Below are 19,817 nucleotides of genomic sequence, written 5' to 3'. Positions count from 1 at the left end.
ATCCTACATAACTACAATTCCCAGGGCTCCCTGGGAAGAGGGATTGACTGTTAAACCACTCTGCGAATTATAGTTCTGTGAGGGGACTAGGGGGAGGGTCTCCTAAAAACTCTCAACACCATTAACAGACTACAGTTCCCCGGATTCTTTGGGAGACGCCATGACTATTTAAAGTGGTATGATACTGCTTTAAATGTATATTGCAAATGGGGCCCTTTTTAGTATGTTCAAGTTCGGCATATCTAATAGGGGTATGTGTTGGATTCAGATGACTCCTGAGTCCCACAGCAAAGTGGGGAGTCTCAGATAGATTTTTGGAATTCCAGAGGTGAAATGGGATCTCCATGACATGGCATAAGTTGAAGCCAGGGCCTCTGAAATGCTTCATGGTATTTGTAATGGGTATGAGTTACTCGTGCGTAAACTGCCGCCTCTCTAGGCTTAATTGCCTTGGTTAAACCGTTCTGACTGCACAGCCCATCTCCGTGTGGCTGTCTCAGTCGCTGGCAGAATCTGTCTGTGGGCGTTTCTTAAACCTTTTCCAGCATAAAAGCTGTCTGACTCCCAGTCGCCGCCTTCTCTCACTGCGCGGGAGTCTTCTGCGCAGGGAGGGCGTGGGTAGTGGAGGGCCTGTGCTCTCCTCACTAATCTCCAGAGAAGAATCCCAGAGCTCTCCCTCCGCTTCCCCCATTTGCCCCCCTTTATCCCTGGTGTTGCGCTGATTTCCTTCCTCCTCTACCGAGCTGCATCTTCCCCTGGTGCTGGGTCCTTCGCCCGCAGAATCTGGGAGCCTCCCCTTCGCCTCTCGCTCTGATGTCAGTTCCCTGACAGTATTTGAAGCAATCACAACGTTAAAAATAAATAAATGCAAGAGTAACACCTATTAGCTTTATTGTCGCATTCAAATCAGTGGGTCTGCAAAATGCTTAAATTTGACAGGTCATGCCCATTGATCTGCCTTTCATCTAATGTTGAAGTTGCTAGCAAAATTGGTAACGCATAAAAAGCAGTATTTCTTTAATTTACTTATCTTGGTATTCTGTTTCATGCTTATGAAGAGAAGAAGAGTTGAAGTACCTTCAGTTTCTCCAGGAACTTGCAAGTGACATTTTGAGGAGAAGCTGTTTCCGCAAGGAGTGAGTACTCAGTTTTTTCTAATCGTTAATTAATTCAAGGGTGGCTAATCTGTGAACTTCTGAATGTTGTTGGACTACAGTCCCAGTCAATCATGGGTTTTCAGAATTGTACACTGCTCAGATATGTGTATATGTCTGTTGCAGTATAAAAACTCAAAACCCACTAGCAACACAGCGGTAATAATAAAACAATGGCAGACAACGCACTAGAAAAGTGCAGTATAAAAAGAAATGTTGCGAGTTAGGTGCCTAAAAATTAACAGCGCACATATGTTGTCTGGTACCAGGTGAAATGATGAAGAGTTAGACAGAAAAGAAGCTTTACCTTACTGTTGACCTTTTCTTGCCTTTGCTTCTGTAAAGTCATTGATTATGTTCTCAAACGCTAGGCTGCACAGAAGACTTGCTTCTGCACTCATCAGCACCAAAGTGTTTAGTCTTGCATTCAGCATGCTTGCCCTTCATTTTTTCTTTGTGCCATTTTTGAAAACCACCTCTCGGCACCGAAGTTGGTGATGGGCAACCACAAGTAAATTCGGAGGGCAACATCTACATTTAGGAAAGTGCTCTCCATTTTGTTATCTCATATAATGTTTAGGGAAGGCAGTGGCAAACATGATGGTTTCACAAAACACTTAAACTGGAAAGAAAATGCTTAAGGAAATGATTTAACAAGGTCTTTGGGGTAACATTCTTGTAAATCTGTAGCAGCATTGAAGATGTTTTCACTCGACATCTCAGTTAAATTGCTGAGGAATCGAAACTTGCTGAGTGCAACTTTGTAGGCACTAATATGTGAACTTCATGCAAGTGAGTAATCTATTAATAATTGGATAAAATGATTCTGCTCTGAACTTTTGAGAGCCTTCCAAAACAACTTTATTCGCTCATGCTTCATCAGACATGGGCTTGTGGAAGTGTTTAGTGGGGGTTTTTTTGCTGTTGAAGACATGATTTCTACTCATGACATCACTAAGGTCAAATACTTGTTCCTCAAAACTTTGAAAACTTTCACACAAAGTAGCAATGTAGGCGGTAAAATACTCCAGCAAATGGGCCCAAGCACAAATATCTAGCATTTCTTCTTGTAGGCTGACACTTCCAACATGGAATCTTTCAAGGATGGGTTCCCACAAGATAGCCATAAAGGCGACCTCTAGTTTTTCCATTTTTTCACCATTTTGTGTTGCTCATTTTTTTCTTTTTCTTTTCTTTTAAGTCATGTATATATTTCTCTATATTTCTCTACAAAACACTAACAAAGCCTACCAAACATTCTTCGATCTCAACATCAGAAGTTAACATAGCACAAGATGTAAATCAACTGGTCAAAGTGTGATACGTCAGGAAAAGAGTCAATGACTTGGCAGTAATCATTTCCATGCACAAAGCACACACACCCCATTTAATAAATAAAATGTTTAGGTGCAAAGCTCTACATGTGCTGTCTCTGCGATCCTGTACACACTTACTCAGGAGTAAACTCCACTGAAGTGAAAGGGACTTGCTTCTGAAATGACATCCGTAGGACTGCTCTGTAGATCTTCTTATGTATTACACAAACATAATATGTGAAGAAAACCTTAAAGTTGTTTCTATGGCGGTGGCCCTTACTTTTTTTTGATAACATTAAAGTGGAAATCCTAGGGTAGAACCAGGATTTCTCTTGACTGCTTTGAAAAATAGGCCAGCATCTATTTTTCTTGTTGCTGCTTTCATTGCTTTATTTTGGCTCTCTTTCATGTCTCTGCTGATGTACATTTTTCATTCTCTTTCTAAGGGCAGTGAGCCATGTATTTCAGATGCACACTAGAAAGAGAAGGTATGACCTTGATGAGGTGAGCATACACACACATTTGTGTCTCCCTGTGTGTGTAATTAAACGTGCTGTTACCAGCAGTGCAGTAGCCCTGCATCTACGTAGATCGAATAACAATATATACCATTTGGGCTGCTACCCTTTTTAATTAAAAAGAGAATACAATTAGGTGCCTAATGAATGAATTAACAGCTCCAGAGTGGATTATATGTGATGCAGGCAAAAAACAACAACCCCAACCTCCATCCTTCCCTCCCCTTGGCGATAAACCGATAATGTAACTTAGCATTTGATGAAGTATGCAGCTGTCCAGGTCCTCCTTTAAGTGAAGGAAGGCCCTTATTGCAAAGCAAGCCTGCCACTATGCATTTCTCCTGTTTGAAGCAACAGATAAAGCCAGTGAGGATTTGTAATCCTCCAGTTTTAGAAACGAGTCAGTTAGATGCATGAGCTGAACTACAAAGCCTTGCCACCAACTTTGAAGTCCACTTGGCTTCAAAGGGCCTTCCTCGAAACCTGCTTTGATGGTGCAAAGTGCATGTTAAGAGGAACCAGGCAAATACAAGGCAGCACCAGGCGTGGCTGCATCTTCAAATAAAAATAAAAAATGTTATGGGGGGGATCAGGGAGGGAGTCTTGTAATCCAAAATGAAAACGTCATAGCACTGTTCGCCGTAATGCAAATCTCAGTTAAAGATGCATTCGTTGGTCCAGTTCACACATCACCAGTGGTTTGATGTGAATGAGCAGTGCGCTGGTACACGCTTCTCAAAAGTGCTCGCGGTGCTCCTCCCCTGCTCCTGCTGCATGGCAAACAAAGCAATACAGAGTCCAGCTTGTTTGTTTCCTGAAACAATCTTCAAATACTAGGTTTATTCGTTTGGAGAGAAACAAACAGCGAACCCAGATCTGGATGGTGAAACAAGTCCAACTCTTGCTTGTGCTGTCCATGCTGCAGCAACAGAAGAAGTGGGGGATAGGGCTGCCATATGACTGGATTTTCCTGGACATTACGGGATTTGAAAGGTGGAAGTGACATCTGGGGGGAATTTTTGGGAGGTGGTGGTTTGTCCTGGATCTTTGGCAAAGAAAATTTGTGTGTGTGTGTTTGCATTTGCAAAAAAGAAAAGTTCAACAACTTTCGGGGTGTCTTGGTTTTTACTTTTTGAAATATGGCAACCCTAGCAGGGGAGGAACACTGCAGGAACTTTTGAGCAGCATGCAGTAGCGGCTGGTTTGGTGGGGCAGAATGGCAAAGTGTCCCTCCTAAGACAGGCGACACTACAGTTTACTGACATCGTGTGGAGCAGGGTGGCTCACTCATGAAAATATTCTGTCTCCCTGCCCCCAAACCCTATCCTCACAAATGTTTGCAGTTGTTGCCCTCCTGTTTATGCTTATCTAACATAAACTAATTTCCTGTATAGTCATTATTGTTTTAAAATGATTCCACAATTATGGGACACTGGGTAATGACTATTTTCTCAGCTTCTGGAGAACATCAGACGAGGCCTACTGAGTTCAGACCAAAGACATTTCTAGTCCAGTTTTCTATTCTCATAGTGACCAACCACATGCTTTCAGGAAGCCCACAAGGATCTTATTAGGGCTGATAGAAAATTCCCTACCCCAATCAATCAAATACCCCAATTCAACTCATAGAGGGTGAGTTGAAAAACAGCATTTTGCCTCCAGGAAGATGAGGTAATTCTGAGAGGAGGGAAGACTGAATTTGCCTTAGGTATGTATGTAGTTCTGACCAAACTGTGGGAGGCAGTGGAAGACAGGAGTGCCTGGCATGCTCTGGTCCATGGGGTCACGAAGAGTCGGACACGACTAAACGACAACAACAACAAAATGTATGTAGTATGGTGGAGCAGTGGATTCCTTCTGATTCCTTGTCTCAGGGGGCAGGGGGAGAGTAATAGAGATTAGGAAGCTGGCCAGCCAGAATGAAAGCTCTGCTGATGGAGCACTGATGAGTTCCCTGCTCCAAAAAGATGCACTATGTAGGTTTCCACTATGACGTTCCAGTTGGAACTCATCGCCACTGTCTACCCATCAGAAACCACTTGCCAGCAGAACTCTTGCAAGTGGCTGGCCAGCTAAGTGTCCTCCCAAAATGGACATAAAACAAAAAGGGGGGGAAGGGAAGCCACCACATGAGTAAGCTAAACCTTCCACTTCCCCTTGAACCATCTTGTAAATTTTCTTTGTGCCAGCCCCAAAATCACATTCCCATTTCAGGTTTGCCATCACTCAGCACCAGAACTCCCAATTGCCAAAACAAACTGGGATTGTGTGGGTGGGGTTTGTTTGTTGTTGCTGTTTTGGTGTGTTTTTTTGCAAACCAGGAAACAGCTGCAAATTGCACTAGATATCCTAAAACCACAAGGCTGTTTCATCTTGTTGTTAAGCGCTAGAGTTCTTCGACAGTGTTCTCTGAAACAAGAGGTTATGTGGGAGTTAACTATGTTCACTATAAAGGACGATTAAGAGGTAATCTAGATAATTGCAAAGTAATTAGGTTGTAGAGTGGCTTCATGTCATTCTAAGTGGAATGGGTAGTTTTGGTGACGGTAGTGTTCAGACATTAGTGTGAGTAACAGTTAGTGGGGCTGTACAAAATCTGTTAAAGCACAATCAGGGAAGAATTTTAGGTTATTTTTCTTTTTAGATAACGGCACTTCGCAAAATGGTTCATCAAAATGAATGGATTTATATTGTCACTGGCTAGGCAGTTAGTTCTGAATTCATCCCTCTTGAAGTCAAATCCTGCGTGATATGAAGACATTTTCATATAATCACACTGAAAGATCTGATATTTGAACATGTTGACCTTCAAGTAATACACACAAACATACACAAACAAACATACATACAAACAGGGCCGGCAGAGTGAGGCAGCTGCCTCAGGTGGCAAATTCTGAGGGGCGGAAATTGGCTAGAAATGTGTGCCATGTGATCTGCCCTGCATCTTCTAAGCTAGCTTGCTGCCCTCGAGTGCAGTGGAAGACTTTGTTTTATCGCCATTGCTGAAGTAAGATCCAGCTACCAGTTTAGTCAGATTTTGGGCACAGAATGGGGAATGCACCATCCCTGCGAATTCACCATAGGCAGCAAAATGGCTTGGGCTGCTCCTGGCAAGCAGTGAACTAAATTCTGTCAATCTTTGCAGCCGAAACTTCGTGAGCTGCCATTGCAAATCCTCTGCCCGCAGGGCACCCAAGAATGACTCCTATCCTTTGAGCCATGTCACAGCAGGATCCTGTCTTTGAATGCAAGCACCTTTGATCCCAGTGAAACCTATTTCTGACTAAACATGCATGAGTTTTGAACTCTGTGATTCCTTGAGGGATTCCTGTTTTGCGTTCCCCAGGGTTCACACTGTTTCTGAAAAGAATAGGCTCCTATTCCCTCTTGCTCCTGATGTAGCTCTTCACTCACTCCTTCTTCCCTGGCAGGGGAGGCGCCATTTTGTGATTCACCTCAGGTGCCAAAATGCCTTGGGTCGGTCCTACACACAAATACAATTCTTTGACAATATACTCTGAAACTTGGGTGGGTTTTTTCTTCTTTCTTTGTTGTACCAAAGTTGTATATTTGTTAGCAGAAGGACCGCAGCTCAGTGATACAGCATCTGCTTTGCAGATGATCCCAGGTTCAATCCCTGGCAGCTCTGGGTAGGGCTGGTGGAGAGCCCTGCCTGAAATCCAAAAAAGCTGTTTCCAGTCAGTGTAGACAGTACTGAGCTACATGGACCAACAGTCTGACTTGGTATAAGGAAGCTTCCTATGTTTCTATGTATATACAATGGTACCTCTGTTTTAAAACGTCTCTGTTGATGAACGTTTCGGAACTCAAGCACCATAAATGCTTCCATTTTTGAATGTGCCTCGGAAGTCAAACTTTCAAGTCTGCTTCCTAATAATAATAATAATAATAATTTATTATTTATACCCCGCCCATCAGGCTGAGCCTCCCCAGCCACTCTGGGCAGCTCCCAAACAAGTGTTAAAAACAGTACGCCGTTTTCCGTTTTGAGTTTTCTGTTTTGAGGCTTCCATATTGAGTTTTTGGTTTTCAAACGTTTCAGAACTCGAACGGTCTTCCAGAACGGATTACGTTTGAAAACTGAGGTACCACTGTACATTATTGAAATATACTTGGAGTAGAGAGTGGATTTCATGCTCTTTATTCAGCTCATAGTGGTGAGGAGGAATGGAATGTCTGCTTTATATACATTGTTTACACAATAGGCCCCACATGATTGGCTACTTCCGGGATTCACCTGTAGGCCAATCAGGTTGCAGATTCACTTCCACCTGGAGCTGGATTGGGTGGCTCCCGTGGACCAATCAGACTGCTGCATTCTGGACCCTATTTTTCTAGGACCAATCAGACTCCTGCATTCTGAATCCTATTCAACTCAGGTGTAAACCCCTTTGTGTCTGTGTGTGTTTGTAGCTACACCTGTTGTGGAAACACACAAAAGGTGAACATTCTTGAAACATTCCTTTTTTCCTAGAGAATATTCTGCCTGCCCCACAAAAAACTACTTTAAATCCAGACACCAGACATTTGGTGCACTTATACCGTAAGTTCTTTTTATGACAGGATTTTAAGCACTTCCTTAGAACTTAATCCAATTAATGGGTATTTTTAAAAGATGATGATGATTTAGGATACTTCTACTTCCTTCACAAGCCATGAATGTTCCCTTCCATATGTTCTTGTGTTTTACATCTTCAGTTGTCAATATTCATCAAAAAATCCACACGTTTTTGTCTAACATCCTCTTATTTGGTTGCACTCCCCTATTGTATGTTGTATATTAGTGCAACCCTATGCATGCTTACTCAGAAGTAAGTCCAGCTGTATTCAATAGGCCTTATTCCTGGGTAAGTGTGTTTAGGGTTACAATCTAAGTTGCTCTGCTTTGACACTGATATATGTAGAAGTCTACTTTTCATTGTCCTCATAAAGAGTCACTTGCAGAGCAGAATAATGAGCCATTAAAGAACATTTATCACCTGCAGCCTTAGTATCTATGACTTGAACACGTTTCAGCCAAAGAGGCCATAATATGTCTGTGATAAATATTTTTGAGAACTTTACTGAGCCTCCCTGGGTAAGTAACGCCAACAATCCAGCAAAGCAGAAAGAGCTCTTCCCCCCTTTTTTTAAAAAAAAAAAAATTAGCCACCAAGATGTATCTGTAAAGTGCACACTACTTTGTGCAATGGATGGTAATAAGCTCAAGAGCTGCAATCCTGATTTGTTTTCTGTGAGGTGTCTTTCTCAGTAAATTCTTTCTGGGAAAGCTGTGGAGTTAAATGAGAGGGTTGCCTCATATTGCTGCTATTTGTGTAATGGCTTTAAACATACAGCATCTCAAAAGTGCTCCCTCACTAAAAACTGCACAAAAATTATATATAACTGAGTAAGGTGAGGGCACAGCAGTTATTTTACGGCTTCTGTGGTCTGATCTCGTAGCTCAGCATTTCTCTCTACAAGAAACAAGGGGACAAGGGAGTCCCACATTTATTCACTGTAAAGAAATTCCACTAATGGATATTCTGCATTGGCTGGGGGTTGGATTTGACGACTTTTGAGGAATCTTCCAATTCTGGCATCATAATTTTTTTCTGCTGTTTTCTTTTTGAGATTTTAGTTTGATGTATTGGATTTGTTTTTAACTCATTATTATATTGATCACCTTGAATAGCTGGGTAGAACAGAAAGGTAGGGTGGCTGTATTTTAAACAAGTCACTAAAATATTTCAAGTGTTCAGGAAGAGAGATGTCTTCACCCTAAGTAGCCATGCCTTTTCTCCCGTTGTTCCCAGTCAGCTGCCTCCCTATTTCCAAATGTGCCACATTGCTAAGGGAAAAAAGGGAAACAACCGAGAAAGCATAAAAATTGGATCATCAATAGCCCAACTAGCTCTGAAACTACAATTAATCCAGAATGCAGCAGCTAGACTGGTGACTGGGAGTGGCCGCTGAGACCATATAACACCAGTCCTGAGAGACCTACATTCGCTCCCAGTACATTTCCAAGCACAATTCAAAGTGTTGGTGCTGACCTTTAAAGCCCTAAACAGCCTCAGTCCAGTATACCTGAAGGAGCGTCTCCCTCCCCGTCATTGAGCCCAGATACTGAGGTCCAGCTCCAAGCGCCTTCTGGTGGTTCCGTCCCTGTGAAAAGTGAGGTTGCAGGGAACCAGGCCTTCTTGGTAGTGGTGCCCACCCTGTGGAACGCCCTCCCATCAGATGTCAAGGAAATAAACAACTATCTGACTTTTAGAAGACATCTGAAGGCAGTCCTGTTTAGAGAAGTTTTTAATGTTTGATGTTTTATCATGTTTTTAATATTCTGTTAGGAGGCGCCCAGAGTGGCTGGGGTATAAATAATAAATTATTGTTATTAACAATTTAGTGTGCTGTCTATGAACATAGAGGATGTACTTTTGGTATTATGACTTTGTAGTCATTTCTATACTGCTGTTCCATGTATTTTAACCAATTACCTATATATACTATTATATTAGTAAGCATCGTCATCGCAACATCCTAGGAATCCACAGATTAATTATGTGAAGAAGTACTCACAGCAACCCTGTGGAAGGGACTATTAAAGTCCCTAAATGAATCTAGGGTTTCCACAGCAACCAAAGCAAAGTGTCCATTTAAATCCCAAAATAAACCCATTTCCCCCCCTGTCAGACAGTCCAGGCATATTAATATAGCCTAAATGCAGTCCTGAAAGAGAATAACATTTCTGCAGTGCCAGTGAAAAAGAAATAGCTATTTTTTTGTTCATTGTGCATAAATATTATTTTATTTTATTTTATATACACACATAGAATGGATTAGCTCAGCTGGACACAGCTTAACTTCTGAGTCGGCAATGATAGTTACAGCTGAGATTGTCGGTTTTATGTAATGAGTATCTGTTGAACATTGCAAGTGTTTTACAATTCACACAGGGACAATACAGCACTGTTTGTTTCTCTGGACAGGAAGCAGTAAAGTTAGGCTTGCCATACATACATTTCAGACATGTACAGTGGTACCTCAGGTTACACACACCTCAGGTTACACACGCTTCAGGTTACAGACTCTGCTAACCCAGAAATAGTACCTCAGGTTAAGAACTTTGCTTCAGGATGAGAACAGAAATCACACAGCAGCGGCACAGCAGCAGTGGGAGGCCCCATTAGCTAAAGTGGTACCTCAGGTTAAGAATAGTTTCAGGTTAAGAACAGACCTCCAGAACTAAGTAAGTTCTTAACCTGAGGTACCACTGTACAGAAATTGGACGCCTAAAATAGCATCCTGGAAAAATGTTGAGAAATCTCTGGAATTTCCCGAATGTATGGCAACCTGCCCCTCCCCGTTTTTGTTTTTTTATTTCCTGGGGAGGCTGCCCCCCAGCAGCAGTAGAAGTGACAAAATGTCATTTCCCTTAGCTGGGGGGGGGAGTGAGGACACTGTGGAAAGAAGAAGGTGACACAGCGATCTAGCCGCCCCAGCTGGTTTAAAAAGGGACCCCGTGCCAGGGGTGTCCCGCGGAGTCATGGTGGCAGAAGCAGTGAGAGGGGGTCTGCAACTGGGCACTCAGGAGCTGCTGGCACAGCCACCTCGCCTGAGGGGGTTGAGGTGGCGGTGTTGGTTCGGCTCACCCATCAGGTACATGGCAGCAAACACATCCTCATGTTGTCAGAGTGGGCTGCAGCCATTCATGGCCACCATCCACTTCCAGCTGCAGCACCGTCGAGGCGGAGATGGGGGCGGGCAGGGAACAGTGTGTGTGTGTGTGTGCGTGTGCAGGAAAGAGTTTAAACGAGACCTGGATAGGCCTGGATAGCGAGGGCAGCAAACTGTGAGGAAGGGGGACATAACCATCTGTGGTAAGTTGGTGTGGGTGAGTTTGCAGCGCCTCACTACACATTTCTGAGGGCTGTTGGGGGCCTGAGCAGCTGGGTGGGGAGTAGTAGAGAGGAAAGTAAGGCGGGGGGCCGTGTTGGAGAAAGGGGTGCAATAGGGCCTGGCCATTTTCATGGGGGGGGTGTCTCCCGGGGGGTTTTCACGCTTTAAAAAAAAAGTTGGGGGGGAATCCCTTTCTTCCCTGCTCTAAGAAGAAGAAGAATCAGCTCTTGGAGATTCTGGGGCTCAACAACTTTGGGGTGTCAGGAATTTTACATTTTTTAAAATATGGCCATCCTAGTAAAGTAGAACTTAGTGAAGTGTGAAACTAGGCCAACGAACAGCCCATAATTATTGGGCATAATTGTGAGGGTCGGAAATGTAATGTGTTAACCATCAGTGTTGTTCTCAGAGTAAGGCTACTTTGATGTGTGCTCACCTGCTTGTTTTCAAATAGATCAATTGTGTTCACTAATTTTAATATTGATTGCATTTTTTTATATTCTCAGTCTCCCATACAAAGAATACACCTTCATGCAGCTCATTTCCCTCCCACAACGATGGCCACCAACTTGGATGGCTATAAGAGAGGATTAGGCAAGTTCGTGGAGGACAAAGCTATCAGTGGCCAGAAACCATGGGGGCTATCTTCTTCCTCTGCGATTGGATGCAGTATGCTTCTGAATACTAATGGTAGAAACTGCAGGAGGGGAGACTGCTTATGCGCTCAGGTCCCCCTTGCAGGTTTTCCGCAGGCATCCGATTGGTCAATGAGAACAGGACTAGATGGGCCACTGGTCTGATCCAGCGGGGCTTTTTTGTGCATGCCTTCTCCCCCGCCCTGCTCCACCAAAAGGTTCTTTACTTTTTATTTTTGCTGCTGCTGCAAGCGACAACAGCTGCCACCGTGTTGGCAGCCTAGCTATCATTCTCTATCATTCATACTGTACTGAGCCTAGTGTCATTCCAGGATGGAGGATGAGGGGTTTGTGTTTGTCTCCTGCCAGAAAACAATAGCGAATAATATTCAGAGAAGGTCCTGAAAGATTCTCACCTTCTTCCCTAAAAGAAGAGTGAGAGAGGAAAACCTCAGAATATTTCTCATGGGGGAAAAAGTCTTCTGAGAAATTTCAGCTCAGCTTGTTGCTTCCAGGATCGCACCTGAATTGCCTCACATTGACAATCAACACAAGCGACTTCCATTCAGGGAGATTCTTTGGCCAACTGAATTTGAGCAATTGTTTCTGTGACATTAATAAATTTCAGGCCTCCAAAAGTACATAATGGAAACACTTGCAAATGAGGAAACAACCACAATTGTGACAAAAGATGGATTTCTTGTTTTTTTGTTTCTTCCCCATAAATTGTTTCTACGGGTATCGTGTAAAAATTTAGATTGCTGCGTACTGCTCTTGATATTAAATTCAAGAGCCAAGGCTGAGAAAGGACAAGGAAGGACAGGTATTTGCATTATGATTCTTGAATAGCACATTAAGTCAGATATTAAACAACAAAAATGGATCTATAAAATGCAGGGAAATGTGGTGAGGGGACAGGTGAACTTTCTGGGAGTCAAGCTGGCAAGACATAGGTCTGTCTATGCTAACCTGATGCCCTCCAGATGTTTTGTTCATTTATTCAAAAGCATTTCTAAAAATCTTTTAAGTATTTAAACATTTAAAAATATTTTGAATATTTAAAAGCAGTATACAAAACTAACATGAATACAATAAAACAATATCATAAAACAGCATTATAAAAACATGCAAAAACAATAATTCAGAAATAGCAGGGTCCAATCTTATGGAAAGTCTGGACAAAAAGATATGTAATCACAAGACATCTAAATCAAGGAACAGATGATTCATATGTGACAGGGAGAAGGACATTCAATGGTTACCAGTTCATTAATGAAGGGGATTGTCTCTATTGCCTTGAACGAGATGGTGGTACCACCACTCTTAAAGAAGCTGCCCCTGGACCTATTGGTCTGGACTAATTACTGACCCCTCACAAATACTGCCTTTTTAGGAAAGGGGTTGGAGTGGGCCATGATGGGGCAGCTACAGGAATTCATGGATGACATTGATTATCTAGACCCATTTCAATACGTGTTCAGATCAGCCTTGGTCACTTGGATAGATGATAGTGTAGGTGTTGGCATACGTACCTGTTCCAGAATATCTAGAGTCAGTTTGACAACTGAAAGCTCTTTGAAATTGCAATGAGGCCCATACAGAATACATTCCTGTTGCCCCGCATTGTTCAGTTACAGGAATGTAACTACAGTACATATATGTGTGCAACACTTTTATAGCCCTGACAAACTTTCTCTTCACCCCCTTTTTGTTTTTTGTTTTAATTAGGTAAAAATGCAAAGAATTTTTCAAGCCCTGAAGGATGATTTGAACATCTGCCCTCATCTGCCAGATTCTCCTGTCTGTTACACTTGCTTGAAGCACAGGAGAAGCTGTCTCAACACAGCCACCACCTTTTAAGTCACAAATGGTCTTCTGAAGCATCGGACTCAAACAAGCATAACAGACTTTATAATAAGAGAGGAAGGAAATTTACAATGTAGAGAGCCATTCAGAGTACTGTAAACATTAATGAAACTTAACTTGAATCATTGTACTATCTGAAGAGAATTGCGGTTGAATCCTAGATTTCTCCTTTCAAACATTTTTTATATTGTATGTCCTAATAATTAACTCATTCTGACTGTTGGTAAGAGCATCATCCTTACACAAAAGGGAGTGGTCAGTAGGCTTGGGGGAACTCTAAAACACCCTGAGGCCACTGGACAGCAACTATCTGAACAGCCTCCTTCCAAGGATTAACTTGCCAGATGTAAAAAAATTCCTTCCTGTAGCACTTCTATTTTCTAGATGAAAGCAAAAACAATTCTGATCCAGTCTTTGTGCTAATTTTTCCTGGAATGAATAATGTAGGAACTCATCACTGGCTACTTCCAGACACAATGAATACATCACTCCTTCCTTCTCGTCACTGAGTATAATTTTATGTTCTGAAAGAAGTTGGTCTGAGCAGAGTCATGTGAATGAGCTAACAAGGACATAAATTGAAGGAACAGGAGGCACAAGGAGAAGCTGAAAATGAACTGGCTGCATTTTAAAAGTTCATTAGGAGAACAGTACAAAACGAAAAGAAGGATGCAACTGTTTCGGCCAACTGTGGTTAAAACTCAAGCTAAGTATAATGAAATGGTCATTATCATTAAAATGATTTTATTCTGTCTCTGTCTTTGGGTGGCCACCGTGAGAACAGAACACTGGTCTAGATAGGCCATTGGTTTGAATCAGGAGGCTCTTCTTATATATTTTCTTTTTCTAGGGCACCATACAGTCCAAAGTCGGACTGTAATGCTATGTCCACTTGCTTCTAAATAGACATGGATAAGGTAAAGGTAAAGGGACCCCTGACCATTAAGTCCAGTCGTGACCAACTCTGGGGTTGCGGTGCTCATCTTGCTTTAGTGGCCAAGGGAGCCGGCGTACAGCTTCCGGGTCATGTGGCCAGCAGGACTAAGCCGCTTCTGGCGAAGCAGAGCAGTGCACGGAAACGCCGTTTACCTTCCCGCCAGAGCTATTTATCTACTTGCACTTTGACGTGCTTTTGAACTGCTAGGTTGGCAGGAGCAGGGACCGAGGAACGGGAGCTCACCCCGTCGTGGGGATTCGAACTGCTGACCTTCTGATCGGCAAGTCCTAGGCTCTGTGGTTTAACCCACAGCGCCACCCACATCCCTGGATAGGATAGGATGGATAGGATTGTACTAAAAGTATCTCATCCTGCTTCCTACCCCTCTTCTGAAGATGCAGGATCAATTTCCATCCAAATGCACTGACTACTAGAAGCAGGTGAAAAGTCAAAGTTTGGGCTTTGAGTAATGTGAGTGAATCAGCGTTCGACACTCCTAGGTGCATTTTGCAGCAGGGAATTTCATTGGCGCGAGCAGTTTCTGAGCTCTGGGTACAGTACAGCTCCTGAGAATTCAGATTAAAACTACAGAATGGAAGGAAAGGGGGACCTTTCTCTGCCTCCCCACATCCAGCTATTCTTTGAAGACTGGAGAAGAGACCCTCTTAAGAATATTAGGGTGGTGAGCAGGGAAAGGACTAGACCATGTGGAAATGAACGTAAGATTTTAGCTGCAGTTCATTCATTTTCAGCTTTGTATTTTTGTTATAAAAAAATGTACCTAGACATTCCGTTGTTGCACTCATAACCCAGGTACAAAGTGCAATTTAGCTCCTAGCTTTCATATCTCAGTTTCTAACACTGGAGTGAGTGAGTGAGTGAGTGAGTGAGTGAATGGATGGGATTTACCTAGGGCAGGAATCCCCAAACCCGGCCCTCCAGATGTTTTGGGACTACAAGTCCCATCATCCCTAGCTAACAGGACCAGTGGTCAGGGGTGATGGGAATTGTAGTCCCAAAACATCTGGAGGGCCTGACCTAGGGAGCCCTGTCAGCAGAAGGCTCACACAAAAACTTCTGCTTATTCCATGGGGCTTTCCCCTCTCTCCTCCCCCACAACATGCCCCCCAAAATTGGCTCGGGGGAGTCAGGGGAAACCCCATAAAAGCACAAGGGGGAGGATCATTCCACCTGACAGGCTCAAATGCTTCTGCAGACAGAACGTTCCTAAGAATGTGACATTGGACTCCACCTGGAATATTTAATTCTTGCAAAATTTCTGTAAATGTGTTTTAGACTGATGAACACTGAGGTTGGAACAAAGCTATTACTACACATGCACGCGCACACGCACACACACACACACACACACACACAATCCACAGTTGCAAAAAGACGTAAGAGAAGCACATTTAGGCGCTGAAGGCTAAAAAGCTTAAATGTTTATGGCAAGAGTCAGATTTACCCCAGTTCTTTCTGCCTTTCCTGACTTAATGAGCCATTGGCCTCAAGGCCCAAGATCTGTTCAGACAGACTATTTAATGTTTATCATTAAGTTCAGCATTCTGCTGTGCTTAACTGTGCTTCTCTTGTATTTAAGATCTGTTTACTAGCACATTTAGAATCAGTATAAATAGGATGGTATATCCCTCGGAGATAAAATGTATAATGTGCCTTTCTTGAACCTTTCCCATTTAGATGCACATATAATATTACTGACCTACTGTTATCTGCTGCCCCCAGCTGTCCTGAGTTGATTTAGGAAGATTATCCATCTGGTGCATATGGAAAGCTCGTGTGGATGATCCTGGTGCCGACTGAAAAGATGTGTGGTTTTTTTTTCCTTTAGTGGAGAGATGTTTGGTGCCAAGTGTGGTGGAGTGCCATCATACTCTGAGGGACAATCCCTCCCCCAAAATAAAAATAAAAATAAAGAAACCAGACATATTTCTGGAAAGCATAGCTGAACTAGTATACAGTACTAACTTGTACCAACAATTTGGTGTCAGGTATCTCAAAAAGAGTGCAATAGATTAAAAAGTCCATACCGGGGGTGAAAATGACCATATCATTTGGCATTTTTCTGCAACTAATTCTAAAACAGGGTGATAAAATCAGGGTTGCCCTGCCCATGAAGCCTGGTGAGGCGGCCACCTTGGGTGGCAGAAGCCCAAGAGGTGTCCCCCACCACTGGCAATATCTTACTGAAATCTCGCGAGATCTTGCAGGATTTCATCAAGCTCACATACTGCTGCCACTTAGTGAATGCTGCAGCACAACCCATGTAAAAGAGGAACAAAAGGGCTGTTCTGGAAAGTGTCCCATGTCTGGGCTCACTTTGAAGAAGAAGAGTTTGGATTTGATATCCTGCTTTATCCCTACCCTAAGGAGTCTCAAAGCTGCTAACAATCTTGTTCCCCTTCCTCCCCCACAACAAACACTCTGTGAGGTGAGTGGGGCTGGGAGACTTCAGAGAAGTGTGACTAGCCCAAGGTCACCCAGCAGCTGCATGTGGAGGAGCGGAGACGCGAACCCCAGATTACGAGTCCACAGCTCTTAACCACTACACCACACTAACCCCAGACCCCCCAAAATACTGGAATACACCCTGCTCCCTGCCAAACTGGTTGTTATATATCAGAGACAGCTAAAAAAAACCCTCATCTATATAGTTGAAAAGAGAGAAAAAGAGAGATTATTATTTGTATATGTGACATCATTATAATTCCATTAATGTGAGCTGTCATATAGACAACTCTGTTTGGCTTCGTTCAGGGGTTTTCCAAGCCCACGCAGGAAAGACAGAAAAGGAACGAGCTAATCTTGACTATTTTCAAAAGGACTATAAATTTATTTAAAACTGTGCGGTGCTCCTGTATAATTGCCAGTATAAATCAGCATAGCTCTATTAAAGCAAATGAAATCACTCTGATTAAAACCAGCACAAGTTTTAGTTCCAAGACGCAGGCAATTCACGTCCTCATACAACAACTTATGTTCTTGCTTTCCAACTGCTGAAGAAGGATCTGCATTTGCCTAACAAGGGCATTCCTCTTGGGAGCAAACTCCGACTGCCGTTTACAAAATCCTTTTTGCAGACCCCGTTTAAGCTCCCAGCCTCTTGTTACCATCCCTTTTCCATTGACAACGACCATCCATTCATCTTTAGAGCTTCTGCTTACATACTGATGTTAAATCCAATAAAACAAAGTAATAAATATCCTCCCCCATCCATATCCTCCCTTCTTAATGTGTCCATAAATTTCTAGCCAAGACTAGTCGGTAATAACACGTACAAAGCTTGCACACATTAAAAAAAACAGCGATTGAAAGTAAGCCGAGACATGGGCTATATCTGACCCCTTTGCTCAGATGATGGGCAAGCTCCCATCTGCAGGATAGGAAGCAAAGCAATTTTTGGTGACCACAGGTGTAGGTGGGTTCAGGGATGACCCAAGACCAGATTTCAGCTCAAAAGGATTTGTTGCAGCAACAGGAACAAGACTGACAAACAGGGGCACTTAGACCAGTATATTTACCTTAAAGGTAAAGGTAAAAGGTAAAGGACCCCTGGAAGGGGTTGCAAAGGCAACTAAGGGGTGCAACGCTCATCTCGCTTTCAGGCCAAAGGAGCCGGGGTTTGTCCACAGACAGCTTTCCGGGTCATGTAGCCAGCATGACTAAACCACTTCTGGTGCAATGAGACACCGTGATGGAAACCAGAGCGCACTGAAACGCCGTTTACCTTCCTGCCTCAATGGTACCTATTTATCTACTTGCACTGATATGCTTTTGAGCTGCTAGGCTGTCAGGAGCTGGGACAGAGCAATGGGAGCTCATCCCATCGCGAGGATTTGAACTGCCAATCTTCTGATTGGCAAACCCAAGAGGTTCAGTGGTTTAGAACACAGCGCCACCCACATCCCTTAAACCGGCCAAGGCAAAACACACACCCAGTCTGTGATAGGTCACTTTAATGCTGCAATTAGCAAATCACAACAATGGCCCTATCTCAGCAGGGATTGGCTGCCTGCCAGTTCCTAACAATGTCATTGTCAATGTCATTGTCATTTAGAATCCTCTCTGCTTTTTGTTATGCAGATGGAGCTCCTGGAGGCCTTAAGGCCTAGGCCTGCATTGAATGCATATAGCCTGACTTCGGCCTCCAATGCCTGCATACATAACAACTACCACCCTAAATCTCCTCTGGACGATCTCCCAACCCTTGAGTAAATTTAGGGGTTGGGGGACTTTTCCTTCCTTTCCTGTTCCACTGACTGAAGCTTTAACATCAAATGAGCAACACCACTGAATGGATGAATACATACATACATACATACATACATACATACATACATGATTTCAATTGTATTCTACATTTCCATAGTTCAAACCATACTCAAGGCGGCTTGCAACATTAATTTTTTTTACATAATTACTAACAGAACAAAAGTTGTCATAAACCGTTAATAAAACATCAAAAGGTACACAATACAATTAAACAATTTCCACATAAAGATACAGTGGTGCCTTGTTTTTTTGAGCATCTCGGAAGATGAATGTTTCAGTTTCCTAACACCAAAAACCCAGACATGCTTCTGTTTCCGAATGTGCCTCAGAAGTTTAATGGCTTCCACTGCGCTTTTTTCCAATTTTCTCCATTGACTTAGCAGACTGCCCTTTGCACCTCGTTTGTTGAACATTTTGGAAGTCGAACGGTCTTCCGGAATAGATTACGTTCCACAACCAAGGCACCACTGTAACAGAAAATAATAACTGCAACAGCCTGACACACACACCCCACAACAAACCCTAAAAAACACCTCAGCCCACGAGTCTGCTCAGCAACCTCAGCTTTTGCAGCTGGAGTCAGTCTGGGCCCTGCCCTCCCAGGCCAGGTGGAAAAAGGCCTGCAAGGCAGGGGTCAAGTCTTCCTCTTAAAAGTGCTTTCCTTGAGCTCAGTTCTGTTTCGGGTTGGAAATGGCAAGGCTACACAAAACTCATTGAGTTTTACTTCGCTTTACTTTTCCAACTCTTGGTTATCCCCAAAGCTATATAACATTTCCAAGAAAATGATACATCTGCCTTCACAGCAACTTTCTATTTTTATATTAATATATTAATAAACAATGAGTGTGAAATGCATGGGCAGGAACAAGTGCACAACCCATGAAATGGGGGTGTCCTGTGTCTTCCTCCTTGTGGAAATATCGCCAGCAGCAGGCACATCAACCCGTAAATAGTAAGCATTGCACAGTGGTACCTCAAGTTACAAACACTTCAGGTTACAAACTCCGCTAACCTGGTACAGTGGTACCTCAGGTTACATACGCTTCAGGTTACAGACGCTTCAGGTTACAGACTCCGCTAACCCAGAAATAGTACCTCGGGTTAAGAACTTTGCTTCAGGATGAGAACAAAAATTGCACAGTGGCGGCACAGCAGCAGCGGGAGGCCCCATTAGCTAAAGTGGTACCTCAGGTTAAGAA

The 19,817-nt window shown here is 43.1% G+C and overlaps 1 long non-coding RNA gene across 1 annotated transcript; it reads left to right on the top strand.

Annotated features, from left to right (window-relative positions):
* The first annotated feature begins 1,002 nt into the window (after positions 1–1,002).
* Positions 1,003–14,146, top strand: LOC309529716. The gene is made up of 3 exons (XR_014218367.1): positions 1,003–1,136; positions 2,917–2,974; positions 13,254–14,146. It is a non-coding gene; the product is annotated as an uncharacterized lncRNA (long non-coding RNA).
* Positions 14,147–19,817: the final 5,671 nt, after the last annotated feature.

Source organism: Podarcis vaucheri (genome assembly GCF_965113315.1).
Source record: "Podarcis vaucheri genome assembly, chromosome: 3".
Classification (NCBI taxonomy): Eukaryota; Metazoa; Chordata; class Lepidosauria; order Squamata; family Lacertidae; genus Podarcis; species Podarcis vaucheri.
This window is presented reverse-complemented; position numbering and strand designations above follow the sequence as displayed.